Below are 22,934 nucleotides of genomic sequence, written 5' to 3' on the forward strand. Positions count from 1 at the left end.
TGATCTAATCAGAGAGTACAGAAATTGAAAATATTCTGCAAAGGATAGGTAGCTTTTGGCTTTGAACCTTCCCTTATGAGACACTATCGGATTTACTAGCTAACCAGTGAACATGATGTCTTGAACTGTTCAGCCGTTTGTGTAAACCAAGACAATAGAACTCACACAGTATATCTCCAGACACAGTTTAGTTCTCACTATTGTGTTCATTTTGGCCCTGAACAACCTGGTCTTCATGAGTGCTTTAGAGAATTGTAGCCCTTCACAAATCTCATAGAACCGGCCCAGTTCACACTCACATAGGTGATTCTTATGAAAAGTATCATGCCATACTCCACTAGGTTTACCTAGATATAATAATCATTAAAAGTATTACTTAACTTAAATCGCTGCAGACATCACTTATTTCATCATAAAAATGGGTAGGAGTTGGACTCCACAGTGATCTTTCTGAGTCAATCACAACTCAGTTGTCCCTTTGAACCTAGATCTTGAGATCTCCAGTCAATTAGGTTGGGTTGCCGTTGTGGTAACTCTTATTTCATAGGCTTTAGTCCCATTCCCCTCGATGAATTCTCAACTAACTCTCTTGCCAACCCTTTGGTTAGTGAATCCGCTATGTTGTCTTTAGACTTAACATATTTTATAGAAATAATTCCATTAGAGAGTAGTTGTCTTACGGTGTTATGTCGACGACGAATGTGTCGTGACTTACCGTTATACATATGACTCTGTGCGCTACCTATTGCAGATTGACTATCGCAATGTATGCATATAGCAGGCACCGGTTTTGGCCATATTGGAATATCTTCAAGGAAGTGGCGAAGCCATTCTGCTTCTTCCTCTGCTTTGTCTAAAGCTATGAATTCAGATTCCATAGTAGACCTAGCAATACAAGTCTGTTTAGAAGATTTCCAAGATACAGCCGCCTCACCAAGAGTAAAGACATACCTACTAGTGGACTTTGAGTCTCTTGTATCCAATATCCAATTTGCATCACAGTATCCTTCAAGTACTGCTGGATATCTAGTATAATTAAGCCCAATGTTACGAGTAAATCTGAGATATCTAAGAACCCTTATAATTGCTTTCCAGTGTTATACTCCCGGATTACTCGTATACCTACTTAATTTACTTACTGCATAAGCTATATCTGGGCGAGTGCAGTTCATCAAGTACATTAAGCTTCTAATAATTTGGGCATACTCTAATTGAGAAATACTTTCCTGTACATTCTTAGAAAGATACAAATTAACATCTACAGGAGTTCTAGCAAGATAATCATCATCTTTGCTGAATTTATCAAGTATTTTCTCAATGTAATGAGATTGTGACAAAGCATATCCTTCTGATGTTTTGGTAATTTTCATACCAAGAATTACATCAGCAATGCCCATATCCGTCATGTCAAAATGTTTATTCAACATTTTCTTGGTAGTTTTAATCATATCATTATTACTACCTATGATGAGCATATCATCCACATAAAGACATACCATGACATAACATTTATCTGTATTTTTAATATAAACACATTTGTCACACTCATTAATTTTAAATCCATTTGACATCATTGCCTTGTCAAATTTCTCATGCCATTGCTTTGGCGCTTGTTTTAAACCATATAATGATTTAACCAATTTACACACTTTCTTTTCTTTTCCTGGAACAGAAAATCCTTCTGGTTGTTCCATGTAAATTTCTTCATTTAACTCACCATTTAAGAAAGCGGTTTTAACATCCATTTGATGAATTTCTAGATTGTATAGAGATGCAATGGCAATTAGCATTCTAATGGATATTATTCTAGTAACCGGTGAGTACGTGTCAAAGTAATCAAGACCTTCTTTTTGTCTAAATCCTTTGACTACAAGTCTTGCCTTGTATTTGTCAATTGATCCATCCGCTTTCATTTTCCTTTTGAAAATCCACTTATATCCAAGAGGTTTACAACCTGGTTGTAAGTCCACTAGTTCCCAAGTGTGATTTTGCAAGATGGATTCAACTTCACTGTTGACAGCTTCTTTCCATAAAGGAGCTTCAGGACTGGACACAGCCTCTTTAAAAGTTAAAGGCTCATTTTCTACCATATATGTTAGAAAATCTAGACCAAAAGATTTTGAGATTCTAGCACGTTTACTACGCCTAGGTTCCTCTTCTTCAGTTTGATCTAACTCTTGTTCTTGATCATGTTCTTGAACATTACTAGTAATAGTATCAAAAGATCTTTTCTTATTACTAGTCTCTTGTCCAATCTTATTCGGAAATACATGTTCAAAGAAAGATGCATTCCGAGATTCAATAATAGTATTTACATGCATTTCGGAATGTTCTGACTTATAAATCAAAAACCGATATGCACTACTATTCTTGGCATAACCAATGAAAGTGCAATCAATGGTCTTAGGACCTATCTTAGTCTTTTTAGGACTAGGAATAGCCACTTTAGCCAAACATCCCCACACTTTTAAGTATTTGTAGGATGGTACTCTTCCATGCCACAATTCATAAGGTGTTTGATTCACTTTCTTTAGGGGTACTTTATTAAGTATATAATTAGCAGAAAGTATTGCTTCCCCCCACAAGTTCTGAGGTAATCCAGAACTGATTAACATGGCATTCATCATTTCTTTTAAAGTCCTATTTTGCCTTTCAGCAATTCTATTTTGCTGAGGTGAGTAAGGAGCGGTGGTTTGATGAATTATTCCATGCTCTCTACAAAACTCACCAAAAGGTGATTCATATTCACCACCTCTATCACTTCTAAGTTTCTTGATTTTCTTACCAAGTTGATTTTCAACTTCATTCTTATATTGAATGAAAGTTTCCAAAGCTTCATCCTTGGTTCGAATTAAATAAACATAACTATATCTAGTATAGTTATCTATAAAAGTGATAAAATACTTTTTCCCACCTCTAGTTTGAATTGATTTAAAATCACAAATGTCACTATGAATTAATTCAAGTGGTTCCGTACTTCTTTCAATTGAATGAAAAGGAGTTTTAGATAATTTTGCTTCAACGCAAACTTCACATTTATGATTTGAAACAATGTTAAATTTAGGTAAACATTCCATATTAATTAATCTACGCAAAGATCCATAATTGACATGTTCTAGTCTACCATGCCATAAATCTGAAGACTTAAGCAAGTAAGAAGAAGATGTAGTATTATTAATAACTGAGGGTACAACGGTTATTACATTTAACTTGAAAAGGCCATCAGACATGCAACCTTTTCCTACATACATCCCGTTTTTGGTAAGTACAAACTTGTCACTTTCAAAAACTAGCCTAAATCCATTCTTACTCAACAAAGATCCGGAAACAAGATTCTTGCGAATGTCCGGTACATGCAGCACATTGTTAAGAGTGAGTTCCTTTCCAGATGTCATCTTGAGTACAATCTTTCCTTGTCCTTCAACTTTGGAAGTTGAGGAGTTGCCCATAAAGAGTTGTTTACCATTGTCCACTATAGAATAAGATGTGAACATCTTTTTGTTGGCACAAATATGGCGAGTAGCACCAGTGTCCACCCACCATTCTTTAGTATTTCCGACAAGATTTGCCTCGGAAACAACTGCAGAAAGATTGATATCATCTATACCATTGGAAATATTATCCACTTCAGTCATGTGGGCTTGAGCAGGCTTTTTGCTTGTTCTTCTTTTGCTTTTGCCTTTGCAAAAATCAATTCTTAAGAACTTCTCTGACTGTTTACCATGATTCACTGATATAGTCCCAACATAAGGAGAGATTGGCGCAATGGCAATCACCATACCAGTACTGGTTTGAACATTAGTTTGACCAGTTTTAGTAGCTATAAATTATAAATTGTAAACCACAATTATAATTAGAATTTAATACTACACAGAAAATATTCACAGAATTAAATTCTGTAAAAATAAAAGAAACAAGAATGTAACTTTTATTTTCCAATTAATTTGAAAATAAAATAAAGTTTTATTTAAACAAATTAATTCCACACAGAAAATTAAATTCTGTAAAATAAAAGAAATAAGAATATAACTTTTATTTTTCAATTAATTTAGAAATAAAATAAAATTTTATTTAACCAAATTAAATCCACACAAGAAATTAAATTCTGTAAAATAAAAGAAATAAGAATATAACTTTTATTTTTTCAATTAATTTGGAAAAATAAAATTTTATTTAACCAAATTAATTTCACACAGAAAATTAATTTCAGTAACACTTCAATAATTAAAATACTGAAAAACAGAATTTTAATTAATGAAAACTCAGAAATTAATTTCTAAAAAACCAAAATTAATTTTCTGACAAAATTCCACCAAAATATATTCTGAATTGTTAATGACACCAGTATACTACTAGTTGTTGTCAAAGAAAAGAGACAGTATATTACTACTATCTGTCAAATAGCATATAATCACTATTTGTTTTTCCAACCAGAATATTATTTTGTAAATTCACAGAAAATAATTTTATTCCGAAATTATTTACGAAGAATGAAAAAGGAAAACAAACGAAAATTCTGTAAACAGAATAATTCGAATCTGTCTTAAGATTGTTGGAACAATCTTCTGTGTAAATAAAATAACTAGAAATAAATTCAAACAAAATAAATAAATAACATACCGGATTTATTTTGTCGAACCAAATAAAATTACAAGACCAAGTCGAGTGTGTGACACTTTGTCCTTAAGACAGATTCGCCCCGCTATGGTACTTACGGATGAGTGGCGTCTATCTCCCAGGATACAATGATCTTCACAAATTGTAGTAGTATTCCAAACAATTTGTTCGGCGAACCAAACCTGTGTTCTAACTCTTTTTGATTTATTCTAAATCTAAAATGAAGAATAAAATGCAAAATAAAAAAAACTGGACAGCACAAAGGAACAAATAATATGAATAATAATGCAAAAGTGCTGATTTTTCGGATGGAAAATTCGGATTATCAAGACTTAATCTTCCGGGGGTCTTTAATGCTGGATATATGGCTGTATATATAGGAAAAATCTATGCACCGAACAGGTCCCAAAAAATGAAGAAACAGATGCAACTGTTGATTCAAATACATCTAACCGTTGGTGCAAGAGCACAAAATTCAACCAATCAAAAGTGAACCATTGGTGGACCAAAAACAAATCTGTTGCCACTTTACTTATTTAATCTATTTCAAATATATATATATATAACTAATGAAATAGTTAAATAAATAAATAAATAAAGAGGTACAAACTTTAGGAAAATTTTTTTTTAGGAACCTAAAATTTGAATTTAGAATTAAATTAAATTCTAAAATTACACATTTTAAGAAACCACTTAGGAACTCAAAATTTGAATTTAGAATTAAATTAAATTCCCACAATAATTTTTATTGAAAAAATTCAAAAGAATTTTATCTAAAAAATTAATGTTAAACGCGAAAACGACGCCATCTTCCCATTCACTTATAAATGGTTTTGACGTTCCGTCTTCACCACTTCACCTCTTCGGACCCACCCCAAAAAACGTTTGGGGTCCACCCAAATTAAGTTAAAAAATATGCGTATATAAAACCATTTTTTCCAACAAAAAGAGCTGCCTAAATCGATGTCATTTGTGCGAAAAGCTTCTCACATCTTTCAAATCCCCATAATACAATTTTCAAATCCCCATAAAGCAATATGACATACTACAATGAAGTAATACAACTCATAATTGAGATCTACTTACTGAACCCTGGAGCTTCCAGAAGTGCCACAATGGAATCCCATTCCATTCGACCATAGGCCCTGTTCATATCCAACTTCAAAGCTAAAAATATACTGGTCCTGAAGCACTGCTAGTTGAGGGGTGGTTGACAGACTTTTTCTTCTATATTTTTTAAACCACAATGGGTGACTACACATAACAAAAGACAACGAGTTTTTGAACAAGAAGAAGATTAAAATGCACCTATTAACAAAGCAATTATATTGGCTATCAAGAAAATCATGACAACCACATTCATAATTTAAGAACCAATTTAATCATGACAAACACATTCATAATTTAAGAAACCAATTTGTCCTAGAAGCAATTGAAGTTGTCTTGAGAGGTCTAACAAGTTATCAGGTGATAAGATCTTCAAAATAAATATTAACATGGATTCCCCATCCCCAAAACTTGATTCTCCATTTGTTATTACTTTTTTGTTTTACAACTTAGCGTTATTAAAGGTGATAGACGCACTGAAACGACAAGGTTTCTTAGGGCCTAGGTGCAAGGCGAGGTGCGAGCTTCATCGTAGGGAGGCTCATGTTGATGATAAAAAACAAATAATTTAATATAAGTAGATAATTTAAAGTTCAACATAAGTGAAATGAAACATTAAATATTTTTAAAACATAAATACCTAACAAATATGAATATTTTATCATAGACAATTAATTCAACATTCTCATAAACACAAACATCTAACTCATAAATCATTAATATTTTATAGCAACCAAATCTGTAGCCAAGCAAGCCCTAAAGAGATAACGTTCATAGATAAATGTAAAAGACAACATGATAATATTATACATTTACATTATATAATAAGAGATATCTCAAGTCTAGTCTGACCTGACATTGAGCCTGTCTAGTCATATCAAAACATGCCTATTTAAACTAATAAATATGGACTATTAATATTTTATTTTTGTCTTTAAGAAATATTCAATTATTTAGAATCTTTTAATTATTGTTTAAATTTAAACGTTAATAAATTTTAAGAGTAAAAATAATTTTTTAACAAATTTTTTACTTTAAAAGTCTTAGAAAAAAACATATATATACACTCTTTTCATTTTTTGTTTTCTATAAATTTTTTACTTTATTTTATAGCTAAAATAATATAAATTTATGATTAATATTCTATAAATAGGCAGGTCGGACTAGGCTAGCCTAAATATCCTTATTTCAATCCCAACTTCAATATTAAATGGATACAAAATCTCATATTAGTTTGATCCTATAGATTAAATAGTTTTGAAAAATTTGTCGGTAAATCTCATATGGAGGAATTGTAATCCATTTAATCCTATGAGATTTCTTATGATCCAATTAGTCTCATCTATTTTGATAAGGTGAATTTCATATATTGTAGGGATTTTTACCAACCGGTTCTAATAATTGAATCTATTACCCATTAGGTCCTAAGTTTCTATCTCATGCACCAGGAAATCTTGTTATATTTTTTTTATCCCAATTTTTCGGCTACTACTAGTTGGTAAAAATCCATATTTAAATGATCCTAAACACTTTCTAAATCTTTTATTGTTTATAATATTTATTACTCATTAATTTTTTCAATTTGTGTCAACTTGTCTCTTAGTCATTTTTCCAAAACTCTTATTTTTTCTCATCTCTCTCTAGAAAATACCACCATCGTAACTATGGCCATGTCTATCCACCCGCAACCACCATCGTCGTTCGTCACTAACTACCGCCACCTCCACCAGTCACCACCACCACCTTCGCCGGCCACTACTACCACCATTGTTCGCCAACCATCTCCACTGTCGCTGATCTATACTTCACCATTTCCGATCAACCGCCACGGTTTACTAACCATCTCTGCCATCAGTAATCTAAACTATACAGTCGCCGATCTATACTCCAATGTCCTAGATTTACACTGACTTAGTTATTTCTATGGTGAAATCAACTTCAAACGACTACAAACAACATGATTCTCCAGATCTCACCTCCCTCTTCTTCACTCCCTCCCTCCCTCCCTCTTTTTTTTTTTTTTTTTTTTATTTCTCTTAAACCAAATCTGCTATATCAGTGATAAATGTATCATTGATATATTTCTTCAAATCTTGTGTTGATTTGTGACGATGTTGACAAGATTTTTATTTTATTTTATTTTTTGTAATCTCTTGACAAACAACTAGTGAGAAATTTATCAGTGAATGTGTTTATCATGCTAAATTTATTACTGAATATGTATTTAAATCTTGTATTAATTTGTGATGATGATGATGAGATTTTTTTTTTTGGTAATTTTTTAACAAACAGTTAGTGATAAATTTATCATTGAATGTGTCTATCAGTGATAAATCAGTGATAAATTTATCATTGAGTATGTCTTTGAATCTTATGTTGATTTGTGATTTGTGATTATGAAGACTAAATTTATCACTGAATATGACTCATTATCCCCCTCCTTCATTTTCTTCATTCATATTCTTCCCTTTTTCTCTTGTTGCCAGCATGGAGGTATTGACATGGTGGAAATGTAAAATGGCCAAAACAAAATATGGTCAAAGGTCAAAAGTGGTCTTCGGTGGCCAGTTGAGAGAGAGTGTGTGTGTGTGTGGGGGGGGGGGGGGGGAACAATTGAGTGATTTCTACGTGTGGACTAAATGTCAAGGGTAAAATGGGAAGATGTGTTAAATTATTTTGGGTCAGGACCTCATGGGAATTAAATCAAATTTAAAGGACCGTCCCACAACTCCCCCTATGTTGTATGGGGTATGTTTTTATGTTGATAGCCTTGGCCCATATTGAATTCATTTTGGGTTTCATGAAATTTAGGGACAAGAATGAGGACTTCGTGGGATTTGGGTGGGGGATTCACAGATTTGATTGGTGTGGGATCTCTGTCTTTTAGTAAACGGTTAGCAAGATGGGTTGCATATCCTTACCACCATGACCACCCTAACATCATCACCCAGAACTCCAACCAAAGAAAAATAACATCGAAGAAAACCATATACAAAACCATATCAATATGAGTAGAAAACATATCGACAAACCTAGAATGCCATACACATATATATGAAGTGCATAAATCCACACAGGGAATGTGGGAATCCCACACTGTAACATGGGTTGAATACCCACACCACCATAACCTCCCCAACATCATCACGTAGAACATCGATCATTGTTTGAAGTTCATGTCGACATAATGAACTCATCAATCACCACAGGTTATCATATCGAAAAACTTGGTGTGGATGTCAGATCGGCATTACACATTCACATGACATAGTCACATGATCAATAAATCATTAAACATTTACACGGTGTTCAGATGAAGTACACATTCACACGATAGGTCAAATAAATGTTTTTATGCATGCATTTTCATTTGTTTTTTGGTTATTGGCAAGGCCATGAACGAGGGTGTGGTTTTAGGTGTAAAACACGGTTGAACACTGGTATTCATATTTAGTAATATGTGTGTTTTTGGATATGATAATTTTACATTCTATAACATTGTCACATATACATTAATACATTGATCACGTTACGATGTGTATTTTTGAGGAATGTGGTATTGCACATTGCACACCTTATATGACCAAGATGGTGTGAACGTGTTTCTTGTATGGGATGTGGTTTTGTTCGTAACATTGTCTGGCATACGTATGTATATTGATAATAAAAAACAATCGCAATTTAGGTAGATTTCACCCATTTTTTGAAACTGTAGTTGTCATATTTAGCTTGATCACTACATTTAGGTTTTCGAGGATGCATAATAGTCACATTATTGGACGATAACACAACTCTTTGAAATCTATGTGTTCCGACCACCAACTGTTCATTCTCTAAAATCATGAGTCGTAAACATAAGTTTTGCAATCTCTTATACCACCGTGATTGAACAAACCCATAAATAAGATGGTAATCTATGCAAGATTATAGGGGAATCACAATCCTCATGATTTGACAATAACAACCAAGGAGATAGGTGGTACCACAGTGTAAGGTTTTGAGAAACCACCCCTACATTGCAGTAGGGGTTGAATACCCACATCACCATGACCACCCCCAACATCATCACTTAGAACATCGATCAACGAATTCCCACACAACAAAATCAACATTATTTGGGAAGAAGGTTTGTAGGTTTTTTTTGTTATTTTAGTCACAAAAGACAGAATAGGTTATTTTAGCCACAACTAACAAAACATCACATTTAATCCATAATCATTATACTCTTCTCTCACAAAAAAGTCAAAAAATCTAAAAAGCCAAAAAGTCTTCCCCAAATCAAGTTTTTTAGCCCAGGCTAAAATAGCCAAAAAAAACTAAAAAGCCAAAAAGTCAACCCGCTTCCCAAACCAATCCTTACTTTTTTGGAGTGTGTTACATTTGAAAAAAATATACTAAGAAATTTTCTAATGTATTACATTGATTAGAGTGTTACATTAGAAAAAGTATACAAAGAAGTTTTTTAAAGTATCACATTGTTACGTTTGGAAAAAAGATTCTAAGAATTTTTTTAATGTGTTATATTGAAGTGCTACATTACAGTGTTATATTCTTATTCGTCATATGAGATTTGTTCCAGAAGAAGGAAAAACTCAAAACCTCTATAATACGAATTGTCTAAATGTGTAATTTTACATTTAGAGAAATCTACTTTATTCCTAAAAAATTAAATCTATATGTTAAGTGACTACCTTTTTATGTAATTTTCACTTTAATAGAACCTTTGAATTCATAAAAAAAACAAAGAAAAATTAAACAATTTATAAATTCTATCCAATATTTTTTTTTTCAAACTTAAAAAATATCACGCTAAATTGGGCGGATTATCAACCCTTCCCATCCCTAATTGCACCTACATACGAGACGAGGAGCAAAGTATTTGGTAGATTCGGTACACTACGTCATTATGCTAATGTGATGTGCCAAATCAGTGAAATTTAAAATAACATAAAAAATAGTTATTTGTTTGAATTAATAATATATTCACAAAGTTTCTCAAATTTCTCCATGTGATTTTTTTTTCTTTCACATATTATTTCTGTTAAGAAAAATGTTATGAACTCACTCTTAGAAACTCATAATTTATTCTAAATGTATTTATGTGGTAAAAATTAAATTGATAAAATCTAATCTATGAGTAAAATGAATTTGAATCATTAATATTTTTTTTTGGAATAAATTCTAAGTTGATAAAAGTGAATTTGTTGCATTGTTGTTCTAGTGATTGGGGTTGCTGCGCTGCATGGTGCGCAGCAGCAACTGTTGATCTTATTGGGCCTATTTTATGGCCTAATTCAATAATTTAAACCGTTCATATTTTAGGAGGTATCAAGTAAAACATACTTGAAAAATATCACGTCATCACATTTGCATTGGCCTCGTTTGGGAACATATTTTTTTAGTAACTTTTTAGTTTTTTGGTTAAAATATGATGTAAAAAAAACTAGTATGTTTGGGATGATTTTTTGGCTTTTTACGAAAAGATGTGCAAAAAGTAGAGAGAAAAGAGAATCTTTAACTTTTTAATATAGGTTGTTGACTTTTTGGTTTTTTTAGTAACTTTTTTACTTTTTGACTAAACCGGTCGCTTCCCAAACGAGGCCTCAGAGTTTTATATTTCAAATTACAATTATATATATTTTTAAAAAAAATATCAATATGATTTGATGAAATGACCAACGATATTCAATTAATATGATTTTTTATTGGTATATTTTATTCGATATATTATAAAATGTGAACGGTTGAAATTATCAAATTAATCTCTAAAATGGGCCTTATAACATGCGCTACAGTTACTGCTACGCACCATGCGCTACAGTTACTGCTACGCACCATGCGCAACGACAATTCCAAACTCGTTGTTCTATTAATAGAACAGATTGCTAATGTGAAATGTCAAATGATGAAATAATTTCTCGACGAGGGAAATTTTTTCTCCGAACTGTGGACTACAATTCACGCTGCGCCTAGTGCGCATGGTAGTCGTCTATTTAAGTAAAATGGATAAGGTACCATGACGAGTATATTATATAAAATTCAATTAAATATATAGAACATAGTAAAGCAACATGATATATTAATGTGTGTACTTGCAAAGGCAAAACTTGTTTGATCATCATTTTTATATAGTTTGTTATGGTTTTATGCACATAAAGTAGGGACCATTGACTCACCTAATCTAAACCCAATAATGCACAATAAGAACAAGTTGCAAGTTTAAAAGATTGATTATTCATTCATGAACTTTTTAGGAGCAATTTCACATCAGTAAATATTTGAAAAATATTTTCATATTAATGATAAATTTTATAAACATATAAAAGTAAAAATCATAAATATTTTCATTAATTTATAATTAATTTGTGAAAGTACCATTGATGTAAATTCATCAAATTTTTATAGGCGAAATTCCCCTTGAGGGCAAAGTCTTAAAAATAAGAATTGGGCAAATAGTTACTTGATTTGCTTAACTCAACTTTAAATGGGTGATTTTGATCTAACGGACAAATGGATATGGGTTTAGCAATTTCAAAAGAATAAAATTTTAATCAAGCAGCGGATGTATAAGTTTCAATCCACGAAACACGATATGACTGTATGAAATTAGAAATTCTTCATAAATATTTATATATGTACATATTATTTATTTGTTCAATAAATGAAGTATTAAAACTTGAAAGGGGCACTTTTTATTCTTAAGAAAAGCATAACCCTACTTCTCATTGTTTAATTAAAAAATTTTGATGTTATTTTTTTTTTGATAAAATTAAGATTTGTTCAATCCACCGGCCCAACTTACATTCACTCACCAATTTACCCAACCTACTTGGTTGATTTCAAAATCATGGATGGGTTGTGCATGAGATTTTTTCGACCCAAACCCCATTCAATCAAGTGGCAAATAGCATGCAACTTGCCCAATCCCGACCCGCGAATATCAATTGATCAAGTTTAAGATTTTAATAAGCTTTCGGATACAGAACAAATCACAAAATCAACCACATAAAATATAGGTAAAGCAATATGAGTATACTTCTATCTTTTATGACGGGTTCCACCATGTAATATGTATAGACATGATTGTTATATATGATTAATTATGTTGGACCATTTTAATATCTTATATTTATTTATTGATTTATCTTTTTTATAAGTGGGATTTCATTACTTTGGTAACCTCTTGGTCATAAATGGAGGTTAAATAGAATTCATGAAATTGGTTAATGGTCATTATTTTGGTGTAGTCATTTTCTCTTGTTTAATGGTCATTATTTTTTGGTGTAATTGTAAGGTCCTAGTAGCCTATAAATAGTCCCTCTCATCTACTCTTTTCTACATCACTAACACATCAATTATTTTCTATACAAGAGAGATTACTAGCAAAGAATGGTGTTTTATTGGTGGAGCTTTGGGTTCACCATCTTGTGCAGAGTTGGCCTGAACCATACGACAAGTGGTCGGGCTGTTGTATCCTGGAGGGGACAAGTCATAGTTTTGTGACTGTTGTATCGGTATTGGGGTTCTTCCTACCGCAGTGGGCTTGATTTCCTTAAAGAAAACAAGATATTCGTGTCTCAGCCTGATCTATTTGTATCTCATTTTCTTTGCATCATTTATCAATAAAATATAATTTTTTCTGGTATTTTCACCAATAAATTATAGAAAAAATGTCACATCAGTGGTATTTTAAAAAGTAATTATAAATGAATAGTAAGCTTTATAAATATTAATAAGTATAATTATAATTTTTTTGTTAATATATAAATATTTTTTAAAATTTTCACTACAGTGTAATTACTCCTTAATTATATAGTTGGTTCTGGTTTGTAATCTTGTTAAAATTTTGATCCACTAATTACCTAATAATAATAATAAAAAAATTTGATCCAGCCAATCTTGAAGACGAATATGTCAAGACAATCCTATGGTGTGATTGATAATCACTCATAATTCATTATGAATTGTGATGTGAAAGGAGACATAGAAAAAGGGAATTTTGAAAATGCTAGTTAATCCAGGTAATTAAATAGATTAATAATTATCTATTAAATTTATTTAATCTGAATTCGTCTGAATGAATCTCTTTTCATTCTCAAAATTTGGTGAATGTAACAGTGCTAAATTAAATATGATAAATCACACTAATTACAATTGAGATTTACTGAAAATATAGACAGTAATCTCCAAAATTATACTATCACCCTTTCAAAATTAAAACAACACAAATAAGTGAGGGACGAATCCATAAAAAACAAAAATTATTGTGAAATATGTGAACGACCATATTATTGCGGTAGATGGAATGGAATGGTGTTGACCACTAATAAAATAGCTGAAATAGTATACTCCATGCAAATTTTTGTTGGAAATGGTTATAAATTCTGGGTAAAATCAGAATTTTATCTTAAGTTCGGTCTATTTTTTAGGTGGGCCTCGTGCGTCGATTTTCACGGGTCAAAGTGGTAACGCGTTCTATGCCGCGTTGTGATTCACGTGGTATGTTTAGTTGCTCAAAACCATTACCGAGTGAATGGGAAATTGAAACCAAAATGTGCTCCATGGAAATAGAGCTTTGGTGGAAATTCCTTAAAGTTATAAAATGGCTTGTCCCACATTGATTTGATGGGAAGTTTTGAATGGGTTTATAAGGCTTGGGTTTGGTACGTGGGGTGTGCCCCAAGGGGTACCTAAGTGTTTTAGAGGGAAAGGTTATGGGCAAAATGGGCTAGACCCATTGGACCCAAAAATCACCACACGCGCGCCGCCAGCAGTCCGGGTGGGCTGGGCTGGGCTTGGGTGCGTGGTGTGAGGTTGGGTTGGGCTTGTTTGGGCCAAAAACATTTGAATTTAATTTTATTTTTTGGTAAAATAAAATCCATAATTCAAAATTAAACTGGTTTGGTTTTACTGTACATCCAAGCAGGGCCCTTCCTGAAATAAGCCAGTCTGGTATTATTGCACACCCAAACAGGGCCCTTTCCGTTTTGTTATCTGTTTGAAATATAGCCCAACAGATTCAAATCTGTTTGAATTCAAAACCAATAGGTTTCATACCTGTTCAATTCAAAACCAATAGCCACCTTTACATCTATAAATAGACTAGCCTCCCATTTGGATTTTACTCCAATTTTCGTACTCCATCCTCTGATATAAATCTCTTCATTTTGCTGTATTTATTTTCTGAAAGAAAGAGTGTAAACGCTTAGTCTGTTCGTAAAGCAAACAATTTGTAGTGCTGCTATTGTTTGTAGTAGATCATTTCATCTTGAGAGATAGACGTCCAATTTCTGAAAGCACCATGGAGAGGACGAATCTGTCTTAAGGACACAGTATCAAACACTGGACTTGATCAAATTATAATTCGAAGAAATTAAATCAAGTAAGTTATTTAATTTATTTTCAGTGTTATTATTATTTATTTAAATCAGATTTAATTTTGTTTTTGTAACAAAATAAAATCTGTTTTATTTATTAATTTTTATTTCGAGTTTGATTTTTGTAATCAAACAAATTCTCTCATTTTTCTTTATTTCTTTTATATTTTGTTTGTTGTTAAGTACACAAACTGAATTAATTAATTACAGTGAAAATTGTCTAACAATTTTTACTATTTAAATGTATCTATATATATGGGATAATTTGTTTGGAGAAGTTTCGAAAAGAGAAGAGATGAAAAAATAAAAATAAAAAAATAGAAAACAGCAAAAGGAGATAAGAAGGAGAGAGAGAAAAGTGTGAGAACTATACTAAAATGTATAGTTAAATTATTGAATAAATAACATAATTAGATCATAAAGAATTATAACAAAATGAAAGTTCATGAAAAACTCTCAATTTTCTCTGTATCTTGTGTTTAGTTATTACTTTATTTGCTTTATATTTTTCTAATTTTTATAACAAAAACTTCACTTTCATGTTGTTATTGGGAAAAAAAAAAAAAAAGATTTTACATATAAGAAGAGGACTTGTGCAATAAGACCAAGTTGTAAGTTTAAAAGATCAATTATTCATAAAAAAGTTTATAATCTTTTCCCAGTTGCACTTGAGAGCAAAGTGTTAGAAATAATCAATTTTAAAATTTCAAGGATTAATTACACATAGCACCTTACATTTTTATCGTAATCTTATTATGGTTATTTCATTTTTAATTATAACTTCTTATACTTTAAGTCAAATTGCAATGTCAAACTTTTGTCTATCTACTGTTAATAAGGTTGACGAAAAATAAAAGTAAAGGGACCAAGTGAGATTTTAGTGAATGGGCAAAGATTTAAAGCGAGATTTTGATGAAAATAAGTGCCCTAATAAGAAGGGAAAAAAAAATCAACATGACAAATTCACGTTTAGCTCACATGACAAATTCTATCAACATTATTAATGATGAACAGTCAGAAATGTGACATTACAACTTGACTTAAAGTGTGGAAGATTGACTATTACAATTAAAAATGGAAGGATCAAAGTGAGCTTACAGTGAAAGAGCAAAATGGTGAGTGTAATTAACCCAATTTTACTAAGTCCATGGATACAAAACCAACCTGTTAGCAAAAATTCAGTTCAGGCCCAATCGACAGTAATTGATCGATAGGTTTCAACTGATTTTAAATAAACACAAAAATGATCAGAATTTGTAGTTGAATTCTATGCCTTAAACAGATTAAGGACTTCCTTTAAGGTAATTAAATAAAGAAGAAAATAGAACATAACAGAATATGTATTAATTCAAAAAAATTATTACTTGTTACTAGTTATAAGAACTTAAACAAGAACAAAAAATTGAATAAATACAACAATCGACAGAAAGAAGAGACATGGGGGGTTGGAAAAGTTACTTGTTTAATCTACTCCTAAAATAGCTGATTTAGAACTACTCCTAAACAACTCTGCACGAGTGTGTTTGATAGTTGATTGATTGATGCCTTTTTGTATCTCTCTTGGCCTATTTATAAGTTTAGCCATATGAGAGAAAGAGATAACCTAACCCCACGATTTCCTCAACATTATCCATATGCTATGTTTGATAGGAATCATTTTTACAAATTTGGTGCTTCATTTAATCTCGGCTCCTTAATCTCAGCAACTAACTTTCAAATTGTTGTAATTGCTAACTTTCTAGCCCTCCATTTAACATGTCATCATGTCACGTCCTTAGCACATCTGTCATGCTACATTAGCATGTCTGTTGACATAAATAATAATAATAAAAACAAATGTGGTCAAGGTTATTTTTTAAAAATAGTTTGTTGTTACACAGGAAAGCAACCCAAGAGGGGAGATGAATTGGGTAATTAAAAAATATGACTAGAAAATAGATTTCAAATGACTAAGTGAGTAAATGCAGCAGACAATCAATTAATACATAGAAAAATAAGTAGAAGGAAAGAAGAGCTCAAACACAAGGATTTATAGTGGTTCAGCTCACCGGCCTACGTCCACTCCTCAAGATACGTCCTTGAGAATTTCTTCACTGTGAATCAATGCACCACCAAGCTTCACCTACCTTGTAAATTTTTACAAAGGACTTACTTCTATCTGTTGAGGACCTCCTAACTAAAATACCTCACTTTATAGGTGTTTCACTCAGAAAATAAGAATAAGTGTCACGACCCAAACCCGCTCCTATAGGTTTAGCGTCGTAACCGACCAGTAATCCTAAGATTACATGCGGCTTCTGAAATAGAATCACAAAATAAGAGGCTAACGGAAGCAAATACATAAATATAATCGTCCAATGATCTGTGCTGACTTATATGAAACAGAGATTTTTAAATTTATATACAATGTCTAAAAGTCATTCTTACATTATACCCACACACATTATAGTCAAAGCAATAAGGGATTAAATCCCATATACAAAAACTTGTCTTAAACTTTAACAAAGAAAACAAGAGTTAAGTCCATCACAAGGCCTTGAACATATGACGTATTTGGAACCTCCATGGGAGGCACAATGGTTGGCTTTACAAAACAGAAGTCCAAACAAAAGTCTTCAGACCTAATCTCCAAAACGCTCACCTATACAAATATATACACATAGTGAGCTAAAGCCCAATGAATAACATTAAGGTAAAGACATTGGTGAACAAATTCCGAACATATTGTATTCATAAATCAGATCATAACAGAATCAATTTTCATATTAGAACATAATAATGGTACATCCAATAGAACATATCACATCGTCATCCAACTAGAGTAATCGGTTCTGGATACCGATTAAACACATATCACCATAATGAAGTGGCTAATGAGATCTCGTAATGAAATATATATCATGGACCCACATTAACATGTCGTCCCCCATGACTTGGGACTATCTATGAATGCCATAATAGATTTCAAACATAGGACATTTGTTCACATAAACAAATATCATTTCAAGAAATCATAACTTATCAAATCACATTTGGAACATAATTCATATGAACATATCTTTACAATAACGTTACTCACAGTAGGCTTCTAGAAATGGTTGGTCAGTCTTCGAGTCTTGACCTACAAACACAAATGTACATAGCACAAAACATGTCTCATTATTACTCATTCATATGGCCATACATGGCTTAGCTTTCTTGCTTAACTTCTTATTCATTCCATGTCACATAACTTGTTCATATTGAACCACATACTCGGATTCGATACATAATTTCTAATTCACTTACGTATGTTGCTTCTTAGCTTATTAATCCTTAATGACTCATAAATCATGCCTTAGAATGCCCGAAAAGATATGAAAGCGAATATATGTACTTAAAATATCTTTTGAAAACACGCTGGAAATAAGCTGTTGGCTAGAGTTAGCTTTTCGTCACTAGAGCCAGCTGAAGGCAAAAAATGAGCTTGCTCAAGCCACCACTTCGTCGCTTGAGCCAACTTTTGTAGAGTTCAAAATATTAGGAGCTCGCAATGTTGGCTCGAACCACCACTTTGTCGCTCGAGCTAGCTGTGAATTTTCTAGGTTTCTGGACAAAAAATTCGAGTTCCAAAAATGCATTTTAACATGTAAAAACTTTCATGGCCATTCCAAACTCATGGAAACACTTTGATAATCATAAAAACATTTTAGAAAACTCAAATACAAGATGATTTAGAAATCATTTGCTCAAAACCTCTTGCATTTTCCAAAATTGAGCTCAAAACCTCTTGCATGTAAGAAATTCCTTTTCAAAACATGAATTTAAATGGTAAAACATGATGATTCAAACATGCATGTGCCAAATAACTTATAATAACAATTTAGATGCTCAAAACCAAACTCAACATGACAAAACTCCATATATTCATGTATAAATGTGGAATTCTCTTCCAAATTCTTTTTCAAGACTTCAAAAACATGGAATTGACTTACAAAACTTGATGAAATATGCATGCATGTACATTTCATCCTCTAAATTCAACACAAATGATGAAGCTCATAGCTGCATGAGCATGCACATATGAATTACAACCCAATTCTTCATTCTAAGCTCAATTTACACATTTAAACACATAATCTTCATGTTTTTCTCATGTTTGATAGCTTAGATTCATAAATTACACGTTGAGTTCTTACCTAGAGTCTTCACACACTCTAGTTCTAGCACAATCTTTGATCAATTCATGCTATATCTTTAAGTTCTTCTCAAATACACTTTCTCACTCTACACTTGAGCTCACTTTCTCTTTAAACTTGATTTTCAAATTTTTGCACTAAGGAAATGAAGAAGATATGAGCTCACATGAGCTTAAGTCTCATATTTATAGTTGTAGTGGCTTAATACAATAATTAGAACATTTGGCCAACCAAACACAACTTAATTAAATAAATTGAATTAATTTTTAATAAAAATTTTCATATGATTCTAAAAATTCCGAATAACATATTAATGTAGCCAATTTCAATTTCGAATGCTGATGAGGCTTTCAATTTTCATATTAAACTAGATTTCACAACATATATTATTACGATTAACAGATAAAAAGTCAAATAGCATGCAAAATACACAATAAACACATAATTTATTTTAATCACTTAATTAACATCCTCAATTATGAATTAGTAATTAATTACAGATCGAGATTATTACAATAAGAATCAGAGGTATAACTGTCCTCTTTTACAAATTTGCTCTCTCAAAAGATGAATATGAAAATGTAAGCTTAAAGGGAATTTAAAACTCACTTAGATATGAAAATGAGGGTACAATGAAATATAATAAATTCTTTTGAATGCTTTGGTGTTCTTGTATTTTAGAGTTGTGTATCTCGAACAAGGAGAGTTTCTTCTTTATAGCATTAATGGCTTCTAGTTATTGGAGAGAAGCAGATTTGAATCTTCTAGCTGTTGGAGCAAATCATGGAGGATATCTTCCAACTGTATTGATCACAGCATGGGTGTATATAGATTGCAATCAGGTCTTTGGGAGAGGAGCTTTATTAAATGCACAAGCTTTTCATTAAATGCTTATCCTCATAAGTCAACTTTTGGTAGAAGATATAGTGTTAGAAAATTTGCCAAGGGATCAGAAATGATGACATATTGTGCACATAAATCAGAAAAAGTGGCTAAGAAATGAGCTGTGTCAGTCTAGATCTGATTGGACAGGTGAGGTTTTTTAAACCCAGATTTACGGGTGTCGACCTCTGCAAATTGGGTGTTGACCCTTTGCTCTCTTTTCTTCTTTAAGTTACTTTCCAGGTGTACCTAGTGTCGACCCTTTCATAACTGGGTGTTGACCTTTTTGTTTACTGGAGGTTTGAACTTTGTTTGCTGAGTTTTAGTGTCGACCTTTGTCATTCTTGGTGTCGACCCTTGTTGCTGGATTGTATTATGAAATTTATTGTTGACCCTTGCTGTTGGATTATGTTTTGAATTTTAGTGTCGACTCTTGCATCTAGAATGAATTCTGAAATTTAATGTTGACCCTTGCTTGTATTGATGTCGACTCTTGAAGCTAGAACACTTAGGTATTGAATTTCATTCTGGTGTCGACCCTTGCTATCTTGGTGTAAACCTTTGGGCCTGTTTTAAGCATAAATACTGTTTTGCATACATGTGCTAATTTCATGTTTTGAGGGGCATAAAACCATTAGAAAACAACACTATAGAAGCATATAACTTTTAGAAACATTGAAGCACAATTATATAATATTATTTTGAAAACTTTGAATAAACTAAGTTCAAAATATTTGTTGATAATCAAAACCAATAAGAATTTAAATTTGAATAACCTTGGGGCTAAATTTATGATTTCAATTGACAAACCATAATCGGACTTGGCCATAATTAATAGGCTACAATCAACAAAAGAATAAAATGTGGTGTAAATACAACCACAGAATTAATCACATGAAAAGTGAAACAATCTGATTGAACTTGTATATTTTATGATGGGTTCTACCATGTGATATACACGATTGTTTTATATGATTGATTACGTGGTTAGCACTGATCCGTATTCATGTTGTTAAAAATTTGAACAACTAATTACCTAATAATAATTAATAGCATATATTAACACCCAAATATTGATTCAGCCAATCTTGAAAAAAAAAAAAAAAAAAGGGCTTGACAATCCTTTGATAATCACTCATCATTCATCACAAATTGTGATTGTGAAAGAATATATATAGAAAAAGGGGATTTTGAAGATACTAGTTAGTCCAAGTAATAATTAAATATGGTAAACCACACTTATTACCGAGCATGTAGTCTCTAAAATTATATTATCACCATTTAAAGATTAAAATTGAGAGTTATGTTACAATTGCTTACTGCACACCATTACTCAATATACAACACACATTTTTTCCATATATATATATTTTTTCCATTCACACCATCAATTTTTCGCAATATCCTTATTTTCAACCTTTTTTCCTCTAACCCTAACCTTAATATGAAAGCCACTATTGCCTTTCTACACTGTCTTCTCTCCATTCTCGACAAAGTCATCTTCCCAACCATGTTACCTCACTACCGCCCCTCATTTCTTAATCGACCTCTCTTCAAAACCTAATGTCACCAACTTGACACCACTATAACCCAGCTATCTTGTATATAGGGTTTTCAGAAAGACAGAGGTAAAGAAGAAGAATATGAAGAAAGAAGAAGAAGAAGAATGATTGGGGGAAAGCTATAGTGGTTTTAGAGAGGAAAAAAAATGTGACAAAAATAGATGGCTAAATTAAATTTGTAGCGATTGGTTATAGTGGTGATTGCTTGATTGGTGTGTGCTTGTCCAAAATGGTAATTTTCTTGAAGAATAAAATCATAATTAAACAAAATTAAATAAAAAGAAAATATTATACACTGAGATAATTTGATGTGTAAATAAAATTACTCATAACACAAATAAGGTTGAAGTGAGGGACTGAAACCTTAAAAAACAAAAACTTCAATTTCATGCCATGGTTGCAAAAGGACAATGAATGCATTTGGTGACACTTTTGGATCAAAGCCAAAAGGGCCAAAGAATGGGTAAAATAACACTTTTTGGTCACAAAAAAGCCGCTTGAAAATGTGGTGAAGCTAAGTGACACGTCAACCACACGTATTTCATCCTCAGCTGAAAAGGTATGGAACTATTTTTTTATATGATAAAGAAATGAAAAAAAAATTAGATTATGGCTTTTTCCTTAGACCATCTCCAACGGTTCATTAAATTTGACATTAAATTAGAAATTTGGTGAAAAAGATACTTTTTGAAGCTCTAACAATTTCACCAAACTGGTATCAAATTGAGAATTGAACAAAAAAATCATTAAACTGAGAATAGGATACAAATTTCAGCAAATTACTGTTTGTTACGGTTGGAGGAGAGGAACCGATCAACCTGTCGGTTGCCCGGCCGGTTGACCAACTGGTCGACCACTAAAAGGTTCAAATAGTTTAAATGGGTTGGTTCAAACAATTTAAAAAAAAAATAATTTTTGCCTTACCGATCGACCACTAAAAGGTTCAAACAATTCAACAAAAAAAAATTTTTTTTGCCTTACCGGTCGACCAGTCGGTCGACCAACCGGTTGTCCCTAGAGCAGATTTGATAAAAATCAACCATTGAAACATTTTATATCAGATTGAGAAAATAAATATTTTTTTTAATCAAATTTAATAAAAAAATTAAGTAAATCGTTGGAGATACTCTCACAAGTTTAGTTATATTTTGGCATTTCTTTTCAAGGATTTGTCAATTTCCAATTCATAAGAAAGTGAGTGTGTACTTTCA

The sequence above is a fragment of the Camellia sinensis genome, chromosome 2 (assembly GCF_055761805.1).
Source record: "Camellia sinensis isolate YWXY chromosome 2, ASM5576180v1, whole genome shotgun sequence".
In the NCBI taxonomy this organism is placed as follows: domain Eukaryota; kingdom Viridiplantae; phylum Streptophyta; class Magnoliopsida; order Ericales; family Theaceae; genus Camellia; species Camellia sinensis.